Source organism: Anas acuta, chromosome 3 (genome assembly GCF_963932015.1).
Source record: "Anas acuta chromosome 3, bAnaAcu1.1, whole genome shotgun sequence".
NCBI lineage: Eukaryota > Metazoa > Chordata > Aves > Anseriformes > Anatidae > Anas > Anas acuta.
The window spans coordinates 64,886,945-64,909,041 of NC_088981.1; positions in this window are offsets into that span (position 1 = coordinate 64,886,945).

Genomic DNA, 22,097 nt, shown 5'->3' on the forward strand with positions numbered 1-22,097 from the left:
GCCAGCACACAAGAGAAAGTAAATTTCTTTTCACAGAACTGGCTCCCACATTACTCTGCCTGCAACAAGCCACCCTTCTACATACAGTCTGTCTCTGATGATTATCTATAATCATGTCCTACTGCAGTTAATGGCAAAACACACTCCAACCACAACACAGTCAGCCTAAGGGAGGATCACACCTATTTAAAAAAGAAAGAAACAGATGTGCTTTGTTGAGGAAAGACCTAATATATATATATATATACACTATGGTTGTAATGCTTTGTACCCTTTATATCGCTTGCAAAATGCCTGAAGACTTCCAAAGTTTTTGCAATTATTGGAGAAAACAGGAAAAAAAGTGCTGCTTAGAAAGAGTAATATTTTCTTTATCTTTAAAAAGGTATTAAAAGTAAAGAATTTATAAATTTCTAATCTATGTTATAGTATTATGTTAGTTATAAATTATGTTATTCTCTATTATTTTAATTTAAAATATTGACAAAGCGTAAAGATAGTTTTTAAATATTGTATAAGCAATGATATATCCAAAACATCTAGTACAAGTAGACATTACACATGCATAACTAGCAGACACAACAAAATATGTTGTGCTGAATAGATGGAGTATGTGGGATTCAATTTTCTTAGCCATTTAGAAATTAAATACCTTGCCTAAGACAACAGTCTCATTACTTAATAAAAAGAGAGCCATCTCCAGGGTCAATTCGCTCAATCTGTCCTGAGATGGATGTTCAAGGTACACAAGATTGATCACCTTTTGGAAAATGTTCTCTCTCTGTGATTTTTCTGATAATAAAGAGCCCAGATAATTATCTTAGGTTAGATACTGACCTTTTAGATTAGCTTGAATTAGATGAAATATATTACCCCTCAACAAGGTCTTATCTTTCCCAGGGTTTTCACGGTTTCCTCTGTGGGATACCTATTGCTCATATAGAACGTGAAGAGCAAATGGAAATGGATTCCTCCCAAAGACTGATTTGGACTTCCATTAGAGTCAGTAGAAAGAGACTACTGACCCTGAAATCACAGTCATTATCCTATTCTTGGGATCAGCTCCACAAAGAGCAGCAGCCTCAGGCTCTGAACCTTACCATTGTAAATCCACACAGGTTCACTTTATGTCCTTTGCCTTCCGCAACAACCAAAGTAGCTGCCAGAATATTTCCTTCCACATTATGAATATTGTACACTTTGCCCCAGTACCGAACAAACAAAAATATTTTAAAATCCAAATCCTTACTGACTCATTTAGGGATTGTGAACTATAAAGATTTTTGCTTCTGGCAATTGCTTCTTTGATCACTCCGGAAAAGCATATGGCAGAGGTAAGTACGAAGAAGCAACTTCCTTTTACTTGAAAATGCCTGCTTATCTGTGTCTCTGAAAAGAGAAGCTGAGAAGTTGCTTTTACAGCAGAAAAACTACTGACTCTTCCCTTAAGCTACAGCCAAAACAGCACACATTAAGCCAAAGTGGATCTACCCAGTGTTGCTTGGGGTAAAGCTGGACCCTAGAAACAGGGCTCAGTCTTTAAGGGCTAGTCTTTAAGCACAGGAAGTTCCTGGGAAGAACAAACCTCTTTTGTTTTACCTTAGAGACGTGCTTTTTGTCACAGCTGGTCCTTGTTAGTCCTGCAAGTTATTAAATGAGACCTTCTGAGCTCAGGGATTATTCAGATCAGCTGGCTCCAGGGTCAGTATGCCAGCAGACTGTTGTATGTTGAATTCCCCAGATTTCACTGAAAAGTTAGTAAGTCCAACAGCCTGGCTTTAAAAAAAAAAAGTGTTCTAAGATACATTTCCTTGGCTCTTTCAATTGGACCCAACACATTCACCAACATTTGCTCTTACTGAAATTTGGTGTTTCATTCTTAAAAGAAAGTCACTTTGCTCTGACACCGATTTTTGTTTGTCACCATCAGGCACACTAATGTTCTGAATTTCTCAGAAAGGTTCAACTTCTTAATGCACGAGTCAATGGATGAAGTGGTGCCCACAGCCTAGCAGTAGCTTAACAGTTTTTGCAGGTTTTGGCAGACACAAAGGAGAGCCTGAAAGTGAACAGTAAATGTGCTTTGCATTCCAAATACCGCAAAATTATATTACATCAAGAAAACAGACAGAATGAAATACCTGCAGGTAAACTTAAACACCAAGTTATGGGGGCTTGAACTGTGGGGTAAGTAGACACAGCTGTTGACAATGTAAATCCAAATGGAAAATGATAAGTAAGCTACACTTTTTAAAGGGCTGGGTGTAAAGAAGAATTGGGTAAACCTGATCCACAAGAAAAATAGCACAGCACACAATTTTGTCTAGAGCAAAAATAAAATAGACAAAGATATTGTGGAGATATAACGGAGAATTGATTTCTCCTGCCTCATTCATTGGCTGGTATTCTATCATTATACAGTAAATTAGAAAGAACTTTAAAAATAACACAAAGGGTAAATAGTTAAGCTGTCCATGGGTATGTCATACATAAATATACCCCAATATCACTTGTATTTCATCATTTCTTGTAGCTTCAGTAACATGAAAGCAGTAATTGTAAGGCTGCTTTGCTGAACTTTCTTCTGAAGCATTATATAAAGTTACAAGTGATTTAAAAATGGAGGATACAACCGAATTTTTAGGCTTTTCCTTTACCACATAGTCCATGAATCCTGAAGATGATGAAAGCCTAAAATAATGTGCTACAAAATGAGATCATTTACATACAGAATGGGGTTTTTGTTTGTTTGTTTTTGTTTTGTTTTTCAAAATACTGCATATGAATCAAGAGAGTTGGAATTGCTCCAGTAGAGCAAAACAGAAAAATAACTCATGAATCATTTCTTTCATCTAGAATAATATTCATGTACATCAGTTCCTTAATCCAGCATTCTCAATCAAAATCATAATACTAATGACATCCAGGTCTGTAGAGATAAATTCCCTTCCAAAGCAAAGGATGAAACTAGAAACGAGGGAATTGATTCTGCATATGTCTGTCTTTTTCCCCACCAGGCCAGATAGTGGAGGAAAGCACAGAATTTAAGAACATATTAGATTACAGTGGATCTCTTTGTCTGACTCCAATGACATATTATGAAAAAAACATGGCCTCCATTCGAAATTTGATTACAGGAAAACAGAGACTTAGAGAAAGCAGCTTGTTAGAAGAGGTAGCAACTAAACATTCTGATATTTTTGTAGATAGAAAATATGTTTTTTCACTGTTGGCTTTTTTTTTTTTTTTTAATTACAAAATGGAATCCAAGACATTAAGAAAAAAAAAAAAGTAAAATAAAAAAGTATAACATACTTCATGAATGCTAAGGTGCGTTTCTATCAGGAAAAGTAGTTTTTACAAAATGACCCAAAGTCATTTGTCAATAATTTTTGAAAATGTTTCAATGCCCACTGTAACGCTATCAATGTAAGCTCACAATTTTGTTTGCATGAGTACTTATATATGTATCGAGACTGTTTAAGTTCATAATTTATATTTAGGATTTAATGTGAAACGTGATTTTCCTGAACAATTTTACATATTGTTACTTTATGCAATGATTTGGTATAGGAAAATTTTGAGGAAACTTTTCCACACAACTAGGGTTTTGCATCTCACAAAGATATCAATAGGAGATGTTCTTGTACATATGTAAGGATTGAAATACTGATATTTGAGATTTTTCTGGAAAGCGACTGGAATATTATTAATTGAAATGAGCATTATGACATTTTCAAGTTGCATCCCCCTTTTGCATTTTCTAAGGAACAGCGATTGCTTGACATTCTCTTATCTTTATTATGTCTCAGTCATAAAGCCCCAGTTAAATTATAGTTTGAGATGTTAGTATTGGTATGTTAATTGCTTGAACATCAGCTTTTAAATATAATATGACAGCTTTTGAAAAGCACAACTATGTATGTATACTAATGCATTTTTTCTCGGATTTCTTTTTCTTCTAATCTTGCCAATATCTTTGGGGGAAAAAATATTTTTAGAGAGAACATGTTCTTCTACAGATTCTCCTTGTTTAGGAAGGTATTGACATAAATTGAGTTTGAAGTCCTTTCAGTTCTAAAGCAGCTTTTTCAGAGAGACTTTAGATATAATATACATTTGCCACTCCCTGGGTTAAAGTCATATTCATTACAAAAGAAAGGTCTGTGTATTTACTGACAAAGCTCTCAGCAAACTCGGGCAATGTGCACAGGGGGTTAACTGAACTTTGCTTTTATATCTGTGCTGAATAGCTTCTAACCATATCAATGTATGCATTCTACAGTCTAAACCAACCTGTGGGTATTTCACCAAAAGCATTGCTGCAGTGAGCTGCTTTGTCTTGCCATCTTCCTCCACTACATCTTTCCCTCTCTTCCACCTATGTAAATACTCCACTCTCCTCTTCCTCATGTTACAACTGCTGCTGAAAGCAGCAAGCTGTTTCAGACACAGAAGGAATGCAGAAAATAAGAATTCTTGTTTGTTCAGCTTTCCAGTAGCTGTAGCTCCTGCGCAAGGCAATAATTACCATTTTGAAACTCACCATCTCCATGTAACTTCATTTTTGGAGGAGGAAAGAAAAAACTTTTTCCTTGTACTCGGTGGGAGTGAAGTAAAATCTCTCCCTGCTGCACATGCACAAATATTAAACTGGGACAGAGGATAACATTTTCAACATCTAGTGGTAAAGACACCTGGGACAAAACAACATCAATACAAACACAGTATGATTTACTACTGCTATGTAGGCAAGACATCCTGGGTCACACTATGGCACTGTGAATAAGTCATCCTTGCTCAGCAATAGGCAAAAATCTACAAACAAAAAAGATTGCAATAAAGATAATGAAAAGTGTGGAATGGTTATTTATACTAAAAGTTTAGAGAAAAGATCACATAGACCATTATTACTTGATTTGGAAAAGAGAAAATGAAAGAAAACCTAAAAAAAAGGGTCTGAACAACTGGAAAGACGACAATCTTTCAACACAACAGACCAGAACACACAGCCTCCTGGTTAGAAAACAGTTGTACTCCACACATAACTAAACTGGGAAAATCACTCCCAATGCCAAAATTATTAATAGGTCCAAAAGTAGGCAAATAATGGAGGGTTAAATTAATTTGTGCTTATTAAACTCACGGCCATCATAAAACCTAAAGAAAACCGTAAGCTGGGGACTGGAAAAAGACCTGGAAGAAGACTGGAAGGAACACTGCACATTTTCTCAGCTCCACAACAACTGCTACACAGCTTTGCAGGAGGCAGGATTCGCAGCTGGATAGAGCTTTCATCTAGAGGAGCAGGGCAAGTGTTGCACTCTTATGATAACCCATAACTGACAAAGTGCTTCTGCTGAGACTTGTTTAAATTCAAAAGAGTGCATAAAGTGGCCACCTGCTTCCCTTTTCACCATAATGTTTCTGGTGACAATTGGAAGGTTCAAAATGAGCCAGATTATGTTTTATGCCTTTCCCTTGAGGCCCTTCCTTCTCAGCCCAATAGTGGTCTGAAGCCTATTATGATGTTCCCATCTGTCTTCGTCATTGTGCAGCCAAGTTATTTGTATTTAGCTCCCTAACCTTTCCTCATGAATCAATTTCTCTAACTCGGTAATCAAGACTGTCTGACAGGGAGGGAAAGTAAATCTTGCATTTGGAAATAGGGCTTCACACAGCAAATAAGCAATAAGAAATGTAGAATTTCGGGTAAACATGCATTCTTGTGGGCAGGAGGGGGGGGTGGAATGAAGCAAAAAGAATTGACTGAAAAAGAAACTGGAGACCATTAAAAGAAACCGTTAAAAAGTCTAACAGACAGAAAAGGGCAGAAAAAAGATATGCTTTGTTCTTTCCTGGGAGATTAAGAAAAAAATGTTGGTCTCTTCCTTCCTTCCCTCCTTCCTTCCTGCTTCCTACCCTCCCTCTATCCTTCCTCCCTCCCTCCCTTCCTCCCTCTTTTCTTTTCCTTCAGTCTCTCTGTCACCCCTCTGTGTTCATATTGTGATGCTGTGGCTAGACCATGGTTTTGAGATCTCTCAAGAGCTCTTTGAACTTCTAGAGATTCATACCCTAACAGGCAAATGTGATGAAGAGGAAAAAAAAAAAAAAAAAAAAAAAAAAAAAAAAAAAACAGAATGTAAATATACAGATCTTTGACAATTCCCCCTAAAGAAAGTATGCGTCACTGGGAAGAATGGGAAGAATGTAAATCAAGTTATGTCCCATCTTTGGAAATTTTCTTCACTGTAGTCAGTGAAATGGATTTTTTGGTTGCTGACACAAAGTAGACTTAGCTGCTGAGACAGAGAATTTCTGTGGAGCACAGCCCACAAAAACTGCATTTTGTGATGAACAAAGACCTCTATATACAGCATTATCAGCATTTGAAGTGCATTTACAGACATCTTTGATAGCATTCATTTTCATGCTTTGTAGATTCCTGACAGTTTAATGATAATAAATTAGAAACAGTATCAGTAGCTTAGTTAACAGCATGGAGGTGCTGATTCTTATACCATATACTTTTTTTAGAAAGGTATGCATATTGTATGGCTAGGAATATATTTTGCCAGTTTGTTGTTGTTGTTGTTGCTGCTTTAACTTATTGATTAAGTGTTACATAATCTAAGGAAGTTTTACATTGCACAACACCACAATTCCTGCTGTGAACTTATTTTCCATAAGTTCAGGCTAAATTACAACAAAAACTTTTTAATTAGGAAGGACATACCATTACTAACTTTTGATTTTGATCTATTTTGGGATACTTAAATTAATGTTCAACAAGTGAATGCATACAGTCTAGTCAGTTATAAAGGTAGTTCTGTACAGGATCTTGTTGAGTACAGTGCTGCCCAAAAATATGAGTGGCAGTTGAGAAGAAAATTTTGGAACCAAATTTAAAGCCACAGAGTTCTCATGAAAATGAGCTAACAAGAATCTTTCATTGCCTACTAGTGAAAGTAGTCATTAATGAAGCATTAATAAAGCTCAATATTTGGAACAGTTGCTTCTAACTTTGCCAAGTTTTAGCCCTCCCCATTTATTTTCTTATTGTTTCTTTTCTGCTTGAGGGTTGCTTTTATGAAACCAGTTCTAGAAACAACGATTAAGGGAAAAACACAAAATTGATTTAAGCAATGCCTTGGATTTGAAGCCAGACCTACTCATGATTGCTTCTCCATGGGATGTTTGCTTTGATTATGTTCACAAACATCTTGGCAGCATTTCTTGAAACAATTATAGATGCTATGGAGAATGGGGTTACTGAGTACCTTTAGTCCCATTGGCTAGTGTTGAAATGGGAGATTAATGTAACAAGATGCAGGGTCAGATCTTATGGATGGAGAGGTGATATTCTCTCTGAAGGTTCCTCTGGATTGTCTTCCCAAACCAGCACACTTACAGGCAGCAAGATGCATGTGTCCAAGCTGCCTGTCCAGGATTCCTTGTGTGCAGCCCAGAGGGCAAGTGACAACAGCTACAGAGCCCTCACTATGTCCCCTGGGTTCCTCTTGATTGGCAATGACAGACTGTTTTTTGTGCAGGACTTTTAATGCTTACCGTCAGAGCCAAACAATTATTATAGTGGGATCTTTTGACTCCGAATGTTGTTTACGTCATCCCCCATAAATCTTAGACAAGATTGCCAGGCATGGCCTTTGTCTGCTTCTTCTGGGTACCTTTGTGGTTCCTTTCAGTCTTCCTGTTTGGAAGAGCAGAGCACGTACTCTGTGACCTACAGCCTGCGTATAAAAGTTGTTCACTGAACAAGTTCAGCTGAAAATCATCACACAAATATCTCAGTAGGACTAAACAGCACAAGTCCATGTGCGGTCTTCTCAGATTCCATAAACTGATGATCTTATAACTAGGACTGAGGGACTTGAAAAACTTACAAGGTATGCTGCAAAGTTCATTACCTCCAAAACCAATATATTAGAAGCACGAGGATTCCTATGGCACACCAACAATTTTTTTTTCCTTCAAAACGAATGTTACTACCAAATCATCTTCACTGCTGTTATTAGGAGAAACAAATCTGGTCACAGCAAACCAAAGTTGGTCAGCAGCCGTGGACATGGAGGAACAGACAAACAGAAATGTCTCATTTTCCCTCAAAAGCTCTCATGATAAGAGTCTATGAAATGATGACATTAAAGATCTAATCAAAAGTTTGTCCCAACAGGAATCCATCCTTATTTATGGACTCTGATCTTATTCAAAATTGGAATAATCCACAAATTGTAAGGATTCAATCCTACCTCATGTAGATTTCTCATCTTTTTGGTCTATGCAAAATTTCCTGAGTTCTGAAATGAGATAATATTTTATCTGTAAACCTCAAAAAACACAAAGGGGTGTCTCAAAAGACAGAGACATAAAATACCTTTCAATGATAGAACTGGCTGGCTTTGGGGCTGTGAAAACTGGCTTTTCTCTACTGTGTGCTGAAGAGAAAGTTGGTATCTGCACATAAATCAATTTTGCTACTGGAGTGCACTGCCTCCCCCACTACTAATAGCATGATCACTGCCATAAACTTGGCACATTTACCTGGATATTACCGGCATAATTAGTTCTTCTTCAATGCAGAGCATGAATTTGTAAATGAGTAGCTATTAGTAGGAAGCATACTGTGGACAGGGGTGATTTAGTTTAATGCAGCCTTCCTGAACTGTATTTTCTATCAATTTCATGTGACATAAACTGATCGATATCTGAAAATCTCTTTATTTTAATACTAGGGAATGTTTCCATGGTAAATCTGATGGGTAAAACACGGTTATATAGAAATTGAAGGGAAATAGAGTTGTATTTTCTTTATGATAAAAGATGAAAAAATTAAATAGTAATAAACTTTGTTGACGGAGGAAAAAAATACGCGTCATAGTCCAATATATAAGGAGGTGTGGAAAAATTATAATAAATATGGCTTATAAAGTTATATTTTAGTAATTCAACTTGTGACAAATTACAGCTTTGAAATCTCTTAAAATTCTGCTACAGTTGCATTATTTAAACTTTACCTCTACCACTGAACAAACAATACTGTACTAATGGACAAATAAATCTTTTTTTAGTATTATTTCAAGACATGAGGATTGGAAAAATCATTAAATATTTGATGACAGTTGCAATATCTGCCTCATTTAGAAGTAGATCTATTCCCAGGAAAATACAAAGAGAATGATAAAAAGGAGATCAATAAAACTCTCCTTATGTGTATCATATGAAGGAAATAAAATGAAGATGCAGTAGATGCAATGGGTTCATGGATGGAATTACAAATGGAATATAATTTATCTGTTTCCTTTGTATTTTTGTTTCCAATGAAAGAATAAAAACAAAACATAAACTTTACAAATTCTTTAAAAACATCTAAGGTAAAAATGTTACCCTGCTGAAGCCAAAGGACAGTTTATCACTAACTTCAGCTGGGATAGATCATCTGTTATTCTCAGCATTCTCAGCTCTTGCTAAAATTGGATCTTTATCTTTGTGGATGTAAAAAAAAAAAAAAAAATGAACAGGATATAATTCATCTACTAATCTCACAATACATTTTTCAGCCACTTAGCCTATGTTCAGAATAACAAGTACTGTACCATAATTCACCTGCTTTGCAGCATCACTGCTGCAGATGGTGAAAGTTGTACTGTAGATCGGAAGAAGGCCTATTTTTGTTTCATCTCATTCTACTGATGTAACTAGATGAGGTTAAAATTATTTAGTTAAAGATGCACGTGTTTAGAATCTGTTAACATTTGCCTTATATATTATTTTTTCCAGTTTTACTGACTGTGAACCCCAAGTGTAGGAAAGCAGAGTGAAGAAAGAAATTAACATAGAATGGAATGAAGTGGCTTGGGTTGAAAGGGACTAAAAAGATCAGCTAGTTCCAACACTGCTTCTTCTGGCAGAGACGCTACCCCCTAGATTATGACTAGGAAAGACTCAGAAGTTCAGTTGTATTTCTACAACAAACCCAAGCTACTCATCTCTTTCATATTTCAAGGCCCCAAGGTATCATTTTCAGAGCAGCACAGGGTTTTTTTTTGTTGTTTTTGTTTGTTTCTTTCTTTTTTTGTGTGGTTGGCTTTTTTTTTTTTTTCATAAAGTAACATGACTTGAAATGCTACACAATAACTGGCCTATGAAAAGTTTCAATTGCTTATTTTTTTCCCCTCTGCTTTAATTTCTATTTATCTAACTGACCCTTTTTCACCATAATATCTGAATATCTTCTTATCAATAACTAGAACCACAAAATAAATATGTTTCCCACCTCCTAAAAATTACAAATTTCTCTTCTTTCTTAAATATACAGGTGATTTAATTTCTTTTTCAAGTTCAGAGCAATTTCATTTGGCTGCTTTGGTTCTCAGATAATTCATAACTGACTTGGAAAAAAATCAAATTCAGCTTGGATCTAAACCATATCACAAGAACCAAAATCAAAGCTGACACTCCTGTTAGCACAGTCAGCAGAAAGACCCAGATCCTACTCCTATAATCTTTACTCAAGCAGAAATCTTATTCTTAGGAATTTATTAAGAATTTTGCGAGCATGAGGACACTAAATATTGAGACATCTCTATCTTGAATGATACCCTTTCTGTTCTCTCAATTGCATTAGTTTAACCTAAAGAATACCTTTTTAACATTTTTTGTCAACTGCTTATGTAGGGATTTCTTGTTTAATTTTGTGAGGTTTGATTGATGATTTTGTGAGGTTTGATTGGAATATGGCTTCTTTTATTTAGAAATAAACAGAAAATAAATATTTGAAATAACCTGCTGTCCAGCTGAGTAAGAATATTCCCAGTGCTCCTTGTGCTGATTTTAATGTAGCAGCAATCAAAAGCAACCCCCATGAGTTATTTCAGGTAGGACCCCTTCCCCAGCAGAAGGGATAATTCTGCCAGGAAAAGGATGGCACTTCAGAGCTACTCCAGTCACTGGTAGGATCTAATTAGTTTTACTTAACCTGTAGGGCAAGCTTGAAAGCCAGAGTTTGTGGTGTGCCCACCTGACAAACTGACTGCTCCCCCTCCCTCCCTGGCACCTGGCCCAGCCACAGCAGGAAGGATGTGCAGCTCCACAGCTGATATCACAAGTGTGCGTGCACAACACCAGTTGGTGCTAATGCAAAGGGCTTAAGCTCCTTATCTCCCTCCCATCCCCAGCCTTAAATCCACACTGGACTTTTCATCATGTGTGTCCACCCCTTTTAAAAATAGAATAACAACCCTCTTTAATCTTTTTTTTTTTTTTTCCAGCACTGTTTTTTCTTTCCTCCCCTCCTGATTGGTTTTAGTACTGTGTCCCTTAATTGCTGTCTTTCATTGAAGGTTTCCAGACTTCATCATGCCAGTAAATAAATTATTTTCATTTGTAACTCTAAATACACCCTTCAGAGCTGACAATAGCTAATGTATTCATTTGAATCCTGAAAGGGCCCCAAACAGACAGAAAAACCTAATTAATAGTTCCTAAGATAAAGAAAATTGTGTGGAAGAAAGCATTTCGCTTTAAACCTAACTGTAACCATAACCCTAACCCTAACACAAACTGCAACCTTAACACTAAATCTAAACATAAAACTAACCCTAATGGTAACTGTACCCTTAACCCTAACCTAAACACTAACCATAACCATAAACTTAACCCCTAAAATAACCCTAAACCTAACCATAAAGCTAACAGTAATGCTAACCCTAAAATTTCCTGTAACACTAAATCTAACTCCAACACTAACAGTAACACAAATCCTAACCCTAAACCTAACCGTAACCCTAAGCCTAACCCTAAACATACCCCAAACAGTAACACTAAACCTAATCCTAAACCTAAACCTAACCCAAAACCTGACCTTAACGCCTAACTGTAACCCTTACCCTAACCCAAACCCTAACCCTAAACCTCACCCTAACCCTAACGCTAACCCTGACCCTAACGCAAACCCTAATCCTAATCATAACCCTAACCATAACCAATGCATACTTGTTCTTTCTGCATTTCCTTTTTTTTAAAAGGATTTTTTTTTCCTGTTTTTTACCCATATTTGAGTGGATCTGCCATGACTGCCTTTTCTTGAGGCATGGCACACAGAGATCCCTATTCCCCTGCATATGTCACTGAGTAGCATCCTCCCAAAAGCCACAAGCACAGTGGTGGTATGAGGTTTCCCAAGGGTCTGGAAGTTCAGTGTGAGCAGATACAAAGAGCCATGACCCACACTTCACTCCTGTACTGCTCCTGCTGGTCCCACCGTCATGTTTGAGGGTGTCATTTAGTAGACCAAATAATTCAAGCTAAAATTAGTTTAGTAGAAGACGAATTTGTTCTCCAGTGGTTCAGACCATTTGAAACTGAGCTAAGTCCTTTTTGAGGGCACGCCCCTGAATTACTGCCACTGATTTATTTTTTTTCTCCCTTGGCAGTGGACAGTGAAAATGTCTTAACATCCCATCTTAAGCACCCTAGAGATGCAGACTAAGTGGATTGCATCCTATGGTGTAAATGCATCCATCACAGATCTACATGCCCTCTACCATTCAGCTGAGACCTATCCCATCTGTACAGTTTCTCTGATTTGGCCCTAGCAGATGGAAACTTGGCCTCTCCCCACCCCCATCCCCCTAAATCTAATCCTAATAGGAAAAATTCTTTTAGCATTGTCCTGGTTTCAGTTAGCACAGAATTAATTTTCTTCCTAGTAGCTGGTGGAATGCTGTGTTTTGGCTTGGGATGAGAAGAGTGCTGATAACACCCCGATGCTTTAATTGTTGCAGAGCAGTGCTTATACTAAGCCAAGGACATCTCAGCCTTTTGCTCTGTCCTGCCAGCGGGCAGGCTGGGGGTGCAGTAAGAGCTGGGAGGGGACAGACCCAGGACAGGTGACCCAAACTAGCCAAAGGGGTATTCCATACCATCTGACGTCATGCTAAACAATATATAGGGGTGGCTAGCCGGGGGGGGGGGGGGCCGGACTGCTCGGGGTTAGGCTGGGCATCGGTCAGCGAGTGGTGAGCAATTGCATTGTGCATCACTTGTTTGTACATACTATTATTACTTTCCTATTATCACCATTGTATTATTATTGTTATTATTTTATTATTATTTTGTTATTATTATTTTCCTGTCTTATTAAACTGTCTTTATCTCAACTCACGGGCTTCACTTTCCATTTCTCTCCCCCGTCCCAGAGAGGGAGGGGGGAGGGTGAGCGAACGGCTGCATGGTGTTTAGCTGCCGGCCGGGTTAAACCACGACAGCCTTTTTGGCGCCCAACGTGGGGCCCGAAAGGTTGAGATAACGGCAGATCTGATCAGAGTGTGTTAAACTAAAATTGGTGTAAGGATTAGACCTGCTTAATAGTCACTTGTCATAATGCTGATTGCTTTAATCTCAACTCTGCTGCGCCTGTTTTCCAAATTGAGTATTATAGTACATTATTTTCCGTATTTGCTCTCTGTCGTGTTGTTTATTCTCTCCGGGCCCTGGTTTCAGATCATTATGGTGCTGTGTGTTGTAGCAATGGCTTATGAGACGATGAAATATGTGGTCATGACTCTAACTTGTTATTTGTATTCAGTAACATCGTCGACTCTGTACTTTGGAAACTGTATCTTGGAAACTATTAGTAATTATACCTATTGTTTTTTTCCATTATGGAGTCAATCTGTGGAGGGGAAAGGGGAGGATATTTTTCCTTACTTGCTTACTCTCCCTTTCTCCTTCACCACCCCTGTATCCTCCTGGGTCACTCTGCCTTCCTCCTTCACCACCCTCTTATCCCCTGAGCTTGTCACAATAGCTCTCCAAGATATTGAATATTTCTGGAATACTCAGAGTACCATAGTCTTGTTGTTCTGCCTCATGAATGCACTTCAGATTCTGCTTATAGTTAAACAACTACTTATGAAGCTCATCCGGAGATGTGCCCGGAGGCAGGATAGTTGTGGGTGGCAGGGAGTATGGGTGGATATGGGCAGGCATCTAGAGCAGTTGGCACCCCTAGTGTGTTGGAAATTCACCCCTGAACAATGGCAAAATCCTCAAAAACTGGCAGAATGCTTGAAAAAAAGGTGTCATGATTCTGGCAGTTCTAAAGTAACACAAATCATTGTAACGTGCTGGGGCCTGGCTCATGCCTATCGAGCTGCCATTGATACTGCTATCAACTTAGTGACAGACCCTGCGGCCACTCCAAGCCCTGTGACAGATCCAACGGCCACTGTGACCCCTACGGTGGACTCTGCAGCTGCTCCAGTCCCAGCTCCTGCAGCCACTCCAGATCCGGTTCCTGCAGCCACTCCAGATCCGGTTCCTGCAGCCACTCCAGTCCCAGCTCCTGCAGCTGCTCCAGTCCCAGCTCCTGCAGCCGCTCCAGTTCCAGCTCCTGCAGCCGCTCCAGTTCCAGCTCCTGCAGCCGCTCCAGTCCCAGTTCCTGCAGCCGCTCCAGTCCCAGTTCCTGCAGCCGCTCCAGTTCCAGCTCCGGCCGCTACTCCAGTCCCAGATCCTGCAACTGCTCCAGCTCCAGCTCCTGAAGCTGCTCCAGCTCCAGCTCCTGAAGCCGCTCCAGCTCCAGCTCCTACTGCTGCTCCAGTCCCAGCTCCTGCAACTGCTCCAGCTCCAGCTCCTGTAGCCGCTACAGCTCTGGTTCCTGCAACTGCTCCAGCTCCTGCAGCCGCTCCAGCTCCTGTGGCCGTGTCAGAGAAACGAGCTGTAGCAGTGCAAGTTGACCCTGCAGAGGGTATTCCAACCCCTGTAACGGGGTCAGAGAAACGAGCTGTAGCAGTGCAAGCTGCCCCTGCAGAGGGCATTCCAACCCCTGTGGCAGACCCTGTAACAAAGTCAGAGAAACGAGCAGTAGCAGTGCAAGCTGCCCCTGTAGAGAAGGTGAAAATATGGTACAGAAATTCAAGTCGTTTAGAACGCAGAGAGTCTTCTGCCAATCCAGGTAAAGCTTCTGCCAAAACTAAGTATAGAGATGATGAAGATGATGACGACGCTGGGCCATCAAGGATTCAGGAGGAGGAAGATGAGGATGCCGAAAGAGCAACAGTAACTACCCGAAGCCTAAACGAGCGCGAGCTACGAGATGTGCGAAAAGATTTTGGTCGCTGTATAGGTGAGCAGCTTGTCACCTGGCTGCTCCGGTGCTGGGACTCTGGAGCCAATTGTGTGGAATTAGACGGCAGGGAAGCCAGACGGTTGGGATCCCTTGCTCGAGACGCCGGCATTGACAAAGCAATTGCAGATGGAGCACGACCCACCAGCCTCTGGAGGCGTCTCCTCTCAGCTGTGAGGGAAAGGTATCCCTTCAAGGAAGATATTTTATGTGTACCAGGCAAGTGGACCACTATGGAGAAGGGAATCCAGTACCTGAGGGAATTAGCCGTACGGGAAGTGATTTATGAGGATCCAGACCAGACACAAACATCCAAAGATCCAGATGCAGTCAAGTGTACACGACCCATGTGGCGGAAGTTTGTACGGAGTGCACCATCATCATATGCCAGCTCATTGGCAGTAATGGCCTGGAAAGAGGATGAGGAACCCACAGTGGATGAAGCGGCTAAACAACTCCGGCAGTACGAAGAAAGTCTCTCCTCTTCCTTACAGGCCTGCGTCTCAGCTGTGGAGAAACTGTCTGAAGAGGTCCACCAACTTAAAGAGAATCTATCTTCCCCCCAACCTGAACCAACCAGTGTCCAACGACCGAAAGAGAACACCTGGGAGAAACTTTCTGAAAAGGTTCACCAACTTGAAGAGAGATTATTCTCCTCCGCACCTGTACAAAGCAGTGTCTCAGCTATCAGGGGTAGGCGTTCACCCACACAAGGAAGACGATATAGTGGGTACTCACCCCGTGCCACCCTGTGGTTTTACTTACGAGACCATGGAGAGGACATGAGAAAATGGGATGGAAAATCTACCGCGACCCTAGAGGCACGGGTACGTGAGTTGCAAAAGAAAACAATCAGGAAAAAAGGATTCTCCGAAAAGTTTGCTGCTCCAACTTCCAGCAGACAATCCTTCAAACACAGAAACGAAGAAGATTCTGACCAGGATTAGGGGGGCCCTGCCTCCAGCCAGGGGGAGGAAAGGGACAATCGAGTTTATTGGACTGTGTGGATTCGATGGCCTGGCACATCACGCGCACAGAAGTATAAGGCTTTAGTAGACACCGGTGCACAATGTACTATAATGCCATCGAGCTATAAAGGACCAGAGCCCATCTATATTTGTGGAGTGACAGGAGGATCTCAGCAGTTGACTGTATTGGAGGCTGAAGTAAGTCTGACTGGGAATGAGTGGGAAAAGCACCGCATTGTGACTGGCCCGGATGCTCCATGTATCCTTGGCATAGACTATCTTAGAAGAGGATATTGCAAGGACCCAAAAGGGTTCCGGTGGGCTTTTGGTATAGCTGCCTTAGAGACAGAGGGCATTAAACAATTATCTACCTTGCCTGGTCTCTCAGAGGACCCCTCTGTTGTGGGGTTGCTGAGGGTCGAAGAACAGCAAGTGCCAATTGCTACCACAACTGTGCACCGGCGGCAATATCGCACTAACCGAGACTCCCTGATTCCCATCCATAAGCTAATTCGTCAATTGGAGAGCCAAGGAGTGATCAGCAAGACCCATTCACCTTTCAATAGCCCCATATGGCCAGTGCGAAAGTCTAATGGTGAGTGGAGACTAACAGTGGACTATCGTGGCCTGAACGAAGTCACGCCACCACTGAGTGCTGCAGTGCCGGACATGCTGGAACTTCAGTATGAACTTGAATCGAGGGCAGCCAAGTGGTACGCCACAATTGATATCGCTAATGCATTTTTCTCCATCCCTCTAGCAGCAGAGTGCAGGCCACAATTTGCCTTCACTTGGAGGGGAGTCCAATATACTTGGAATAGGCTGCCCCAGGGGTGGAAACACAGCCCTACCATTTGCCATGGGCTGATCCAGTCTGCGCTAGAGCAGGGGGAAGCTCCTGAACACCTGCAGTACATCGATGACATTATTGTGTGGGGTGACACAGCAGAGGAAGTTTTCGAGAAAGGGAAGAAAATAGTCCAAATCCTGCTGAAAGCCGGTTTTGCCATAAAACAGAATAAAGTCAAAGGACCTGCACGAGAGATCCAGTTTTTAGGAATAAAATGGCAAGATGGACGTCGTCAAATCCCAATGGATGTGATCAACAAAATAACAGCTATGTCTCCACCAACTAACAAAAAAGAAACACAGACTTTCCTAGGTGTTGTGGGGTTTTGGAGAATGCACATCCCAAATTACAGTCTGATTGTAAACCCGCTCTACCAAGTAACCCGTAAGAAGAATGAGTTTGAATGGGGCCCTGAACAACGACAAGCCTTTGAACAAATCAAGCAGGAAATAGTCCATGCAGTAGCCCTTGGGCCAGTTCGAACAGGACCAGATGTAAAGAATGTGCTCTACACTGCAGCCGGGGAGAACGGCCCCACCTGGAGCCTCTGGCAGAAAGAACCTGGGGAAACTCGAGGTCGGCCCCTGGGGTTTTGGAGTCGGGGATACAGAGGATCTGAGGCCCGCTATACTCCAACTGAAAAGGAGATATTGGCAGCATATGAAGGAGTTCGATCTGCTTCGGAGGTGGTCGGTACTGAAGCGCAGCTCCTCCTAGCACCCCGATTGCCGGTACTAGGCTGGATGTTCAAGGGAAGGGTCCCCTCTACGCATCATGCAACTGATGCTACATGGAGCAAGTGGGTTGCACTGATTACTCAGCGGGCTCGAATAGGAAACCCCAGTCGCCCAGGAATATTGGAAGTGATCATGGACTGGCCAGAAGGCAAATACTTTGGGATATCATCAGAGGAGGAGGTGGGTCGTGCTGAAGAAGCCCCACTGTACAACCAGTTGCCAGAGAATGAAAAGAAATATGCCCTGTTCACTGATGGGTCCTGTCGTATTGTGGGGAAGCATCGGAGATGGAAGGCTGCTGTATGGAGTCCTACGCGACGAGTTGCAGAAGCTGCTGAGGGAGAAGGTGAATCGAGTCAGTTTGCAGAAGTGAAAGCCATTCAGCTGGCTTTAGACATTGCTGAACGAGAAAAATGGCCAGTTCTCTATCTCTACACCGATTCATGGATGGTAGCAAATGCCCTGTGGGGATGGTTACAGCAATGGAAGCAAAACAACTGGCAGCGTAGGGGCAAACCCATCTGGGCTGCTGCATTGTGGCAAGATATTGCTGCTCGGGTAGAGAACCTGGCTGTGAAAGTACGCCACGTAGATGCTCATGTGCCCAAGAATCGGGCTACTGAAGAACATCAAAACAACCAGCAGGTGGATCAGGCTGCTAAGATTGAAGTAGCTCAGGTGGACCTAGATTGGCAGCATAAAGGTGAATTATTTATAGCCCGATGGGCCCATGACACTTCAGGCCATCAAGGTAGAGATGCAACATACAGATGGGCTCGTGATCGAGGGGTGGACCTGACCATGGACGCTATAGCACAGGTTATTCATGACTGTGAAACATGTGCTGCAATCAAGCAAGCCAAACGGTCAAAGCCTCTTTGGTATGGAGGACGATGGCTGAAATATAAATATGGAGAGGCCTGGCAGATTGATTACATCACACTCCCTCAAACTCGCAATGGCAAGCGCCACGTACTTACAATGGTGGAAGCAACCACCGGATGGCTGGAAACATATCCTGTGCCTCATGCCACCGCCCGGAACACCATCCTGGGCCTTGAAAAGCAAGTCCTATGGCGACATGGCACCCCAGAAAGAATAGAATCAGACAATGGGACTCACTTCCGAAACAACCTTATAGACACTTGGGCCAAAGAACATGGTATTGAATGGGTGTATCACATCCCCTATCATGCACCAGCCTCCGGGAAAGTTGAACGATACAATGGCCTGTTAAAGACTACCTTGAAAGCAATGGGTGCTGGGACGTTCAAAAACTGGGATACGCATTTGGCAAAGGCCACCTGGTTAGTCAATACTAGGGGATCTACCAACCAAGCTGGACCTGCCCAATCAAACCTGTTACGTACTGTAGATGGGGATAAAGTTCCTGTAGTGCGTGTAAAAAATATGCTGGGTAAAACAGTCTGGGCTACTCCTGCCTCAGGAAAAGGCAAACCTATTCGTGGAATTGTTTTCGCTCAGGGACCTGGATACACTTGGTGGGTGATGCAAAAGAACGGAGAGGTCCGGTGTGTACCTCAAGGAGATTTAATACTGGGTGAGAATAGCCCATGAACTGAATTGTACCATGTTAAATAGTATATTATACTGTATGTTATCACTACCATGATTACTATAGGTGACTAATTAGAATGTATGGAAAAAAGTGTAACCTGAGCATGACATAAATGGTATGGAATAAGGGGTGGATAGATGTCCTGGTTTCAGTTAGCACAGAATTAATTTTCTTCCTAGTAGCTGGTGGAACGCTGTGTTTTGGCTTAGGATGAGAAGAGTGCTGATAACACCCCGATGCTTTAATTGTTGCAGAGCAGTGCTTATACTAAGCCAAGGACATCTCAGCCTTTTGCTCTGTCCTGCCAACGGGCAGGCTGGGGGTGCAGTAAGAGCTGGGAGGGGACAGACCCAGGACAGGTGACCCAAACTAGCCAAAGGGGTATTCCATACCATCTGACGTCATGCTAAACAATATATAGGGGTGGCTAGCCGGGGGGGGGGGGCCGGACTGCTCGGGGTTAGGCTGGGCATCGGTCAGCGAGTGGTGAGCAATTGCATTGTGCATCACTTGTTTGTACATACTATTATTACTTTCCTATTATCACCATTGTATTATTATTGTTATTATTTTATTATTATTTTGTTATTATTATTTTCCTGTCTTATTAAACTGTCTTTATCTCAACTCACGGGCTTCACTTTCCATTTCTCTCCCCCGTCCCAGAGAGGGAGGGGGGAGGGTGAGCGAACGGCTGCGTGGTGTTTAGCTGCCGGCCGGGTTAAACCACGACAAGCATTCAATAGGGGAATGATGCAGCCAGGCCTTCAATAATTTGGCTCTGATTTAATACCATCTCTCTTTGTTGGAGGCGCCTGGCATTTCTGTTGTAATAAAAGCTTTCACTGATTGAACTTTGTTCTCCTGCCAGTTTTTTGTTGTTTTTGTTGTTGTTTGGTTTTCCTTTTGGAGCGTGGCCTAGCCAGAAGAATTGATAGGTGCACACACATACTATGATTTTTCACAGACAGGATTTATATGCATGAGTGTGAGAAAATCTTGTTTTGCTATTAGGTTTCCAGCGTCAGTACTGCCTTGGCTGAAAACTGTGGAGGCACAGACTACAAAATAACCCACTGGCTGTCATCCATTAAAAAATAAAAAAATAATAAAAATAAAAAATAAAGCATTTAAAAGATTAAATGACTTTTTTTTTTTTTTTTTACAGAATAGTCTAGTAAAATGGTTTTGCAGAAACACAATACTCTAAATGCAAAGTGCAACTAGCTGCCTTCCTGGATCCAGGCCCTGGAGACCTATCTGTTGTTTTCTCCAGAGGTTTGTTTGGAACACTATCGTGGAAGAGCAGAGAGTTATCTGGGAGTCTAGTCAGCTGAGGCAAGGCTATTACATTCTCTTTATAAAGAGAGAAATTATGCCCTTTCTAGGATTTTCAAAGCTGAATTTGGTACACAGAATCACAGAATGGCCAAGGTTGGAAGGGACCTCTGAAGATCATCTAGTCCAAGAGAAAGGAATTTTTTTTACTGAAATGAGTTAATGCCTTTGTCCACTGGAATAAGATAATTATGATATATTTTAAAATCTGGAAAAAGTACATACAGTAACAAAGACATTTATCAAATATTTTAGCAGTTAAAGATTTCATCATCTCATCTTGCTTAAGCTGGAAGGGACACATCATTAGACAGCAAACAACAGCTAAAAAAAAAAAAAACCTTCCTTGTTTTTCAGCAAGACTGATCAATGAATTGCCATAAATCTCTGAAGTGCAGCTCTACATTCTTTATGTTACTCTGACAAATGTTCCTGTGGCACAACTATGATTTAGCTTTGTATATACATAGAAAAGGAAAGAAAGAAGGAAGGAATGATGGAAATCATTCTTACCAGCTTAAAATATTCTGATGGATATTTTGTTCTAAAATAACAGAAAAACAAATTTTACAGGCCATTTTTTTGATTTTATTACTGTAATGTAGTGAAAGACTTCTGTTCAAACAGATAACAATATAAACAAAAAAAACATTTCCCATGCTGCTTCTGAATAACTCATAGACAAATTCAGGCCTGAATCATCACTCTGTATACCACAGGCCTGGCCATCAGCCAAATCCTGTCTTCATGGGGCTGATGTAACAGGTATTATTCAGGTGTCTGCTGTAAGTTGTTGTTTTAATTTGTAAACTTGAACAGCCTTGCCTTAATAACCTCTACTTGCAACAAGAGCAAAAAGGCACTCTCTCAGAGAAACAAGACAATGCCCTAGAAACAAACATTCTGTCTGCAAAAGTTTGTTAACAAAAACCTTTTTCTTAATTTATTTTTTTAAGCATGTTTACAGTCAAAGTTTATATATTTTCTTGAAGACATAGATTTTAAAGCACATATAATTAGAGAAAATAATAGTAGATGGATGGATCCCAAGGGTGAAAATATAAGGTAGTAGGAAATAAGCTGTTGAAGCAGAAGGGAATATGGTCCTTGGGAAAACTCTAGGCTCTATTTAAAACTGAGATCCATTTTACCTGCTTTGTAAGACAAAAACTAGGTGTAACTAGGTGTCTCCCTGTATATGGAGAGAATACCCAGAGGGCAATTCATCTCACTTAGCTTAGATACCTGTATTTGACTGGGATGAAATAAATGTGAAGGTGTCCTTTCTCTCCACTACCTGGTTTAGACTGGATATTTATCTCCTAGAGTTAGGAGCTATCTAAGTTAGGTGAGATGTATGCCAAGCAAAGTGAAAAAGGGTCAGCCAAAGTAAGTGACATCAGCTGCTGAGAAATAAAAGGGAGGTGGAAGGGGAAATGGGAAAGAATATGGAAGATGGGAAAGAACCAAATGAGGTAAT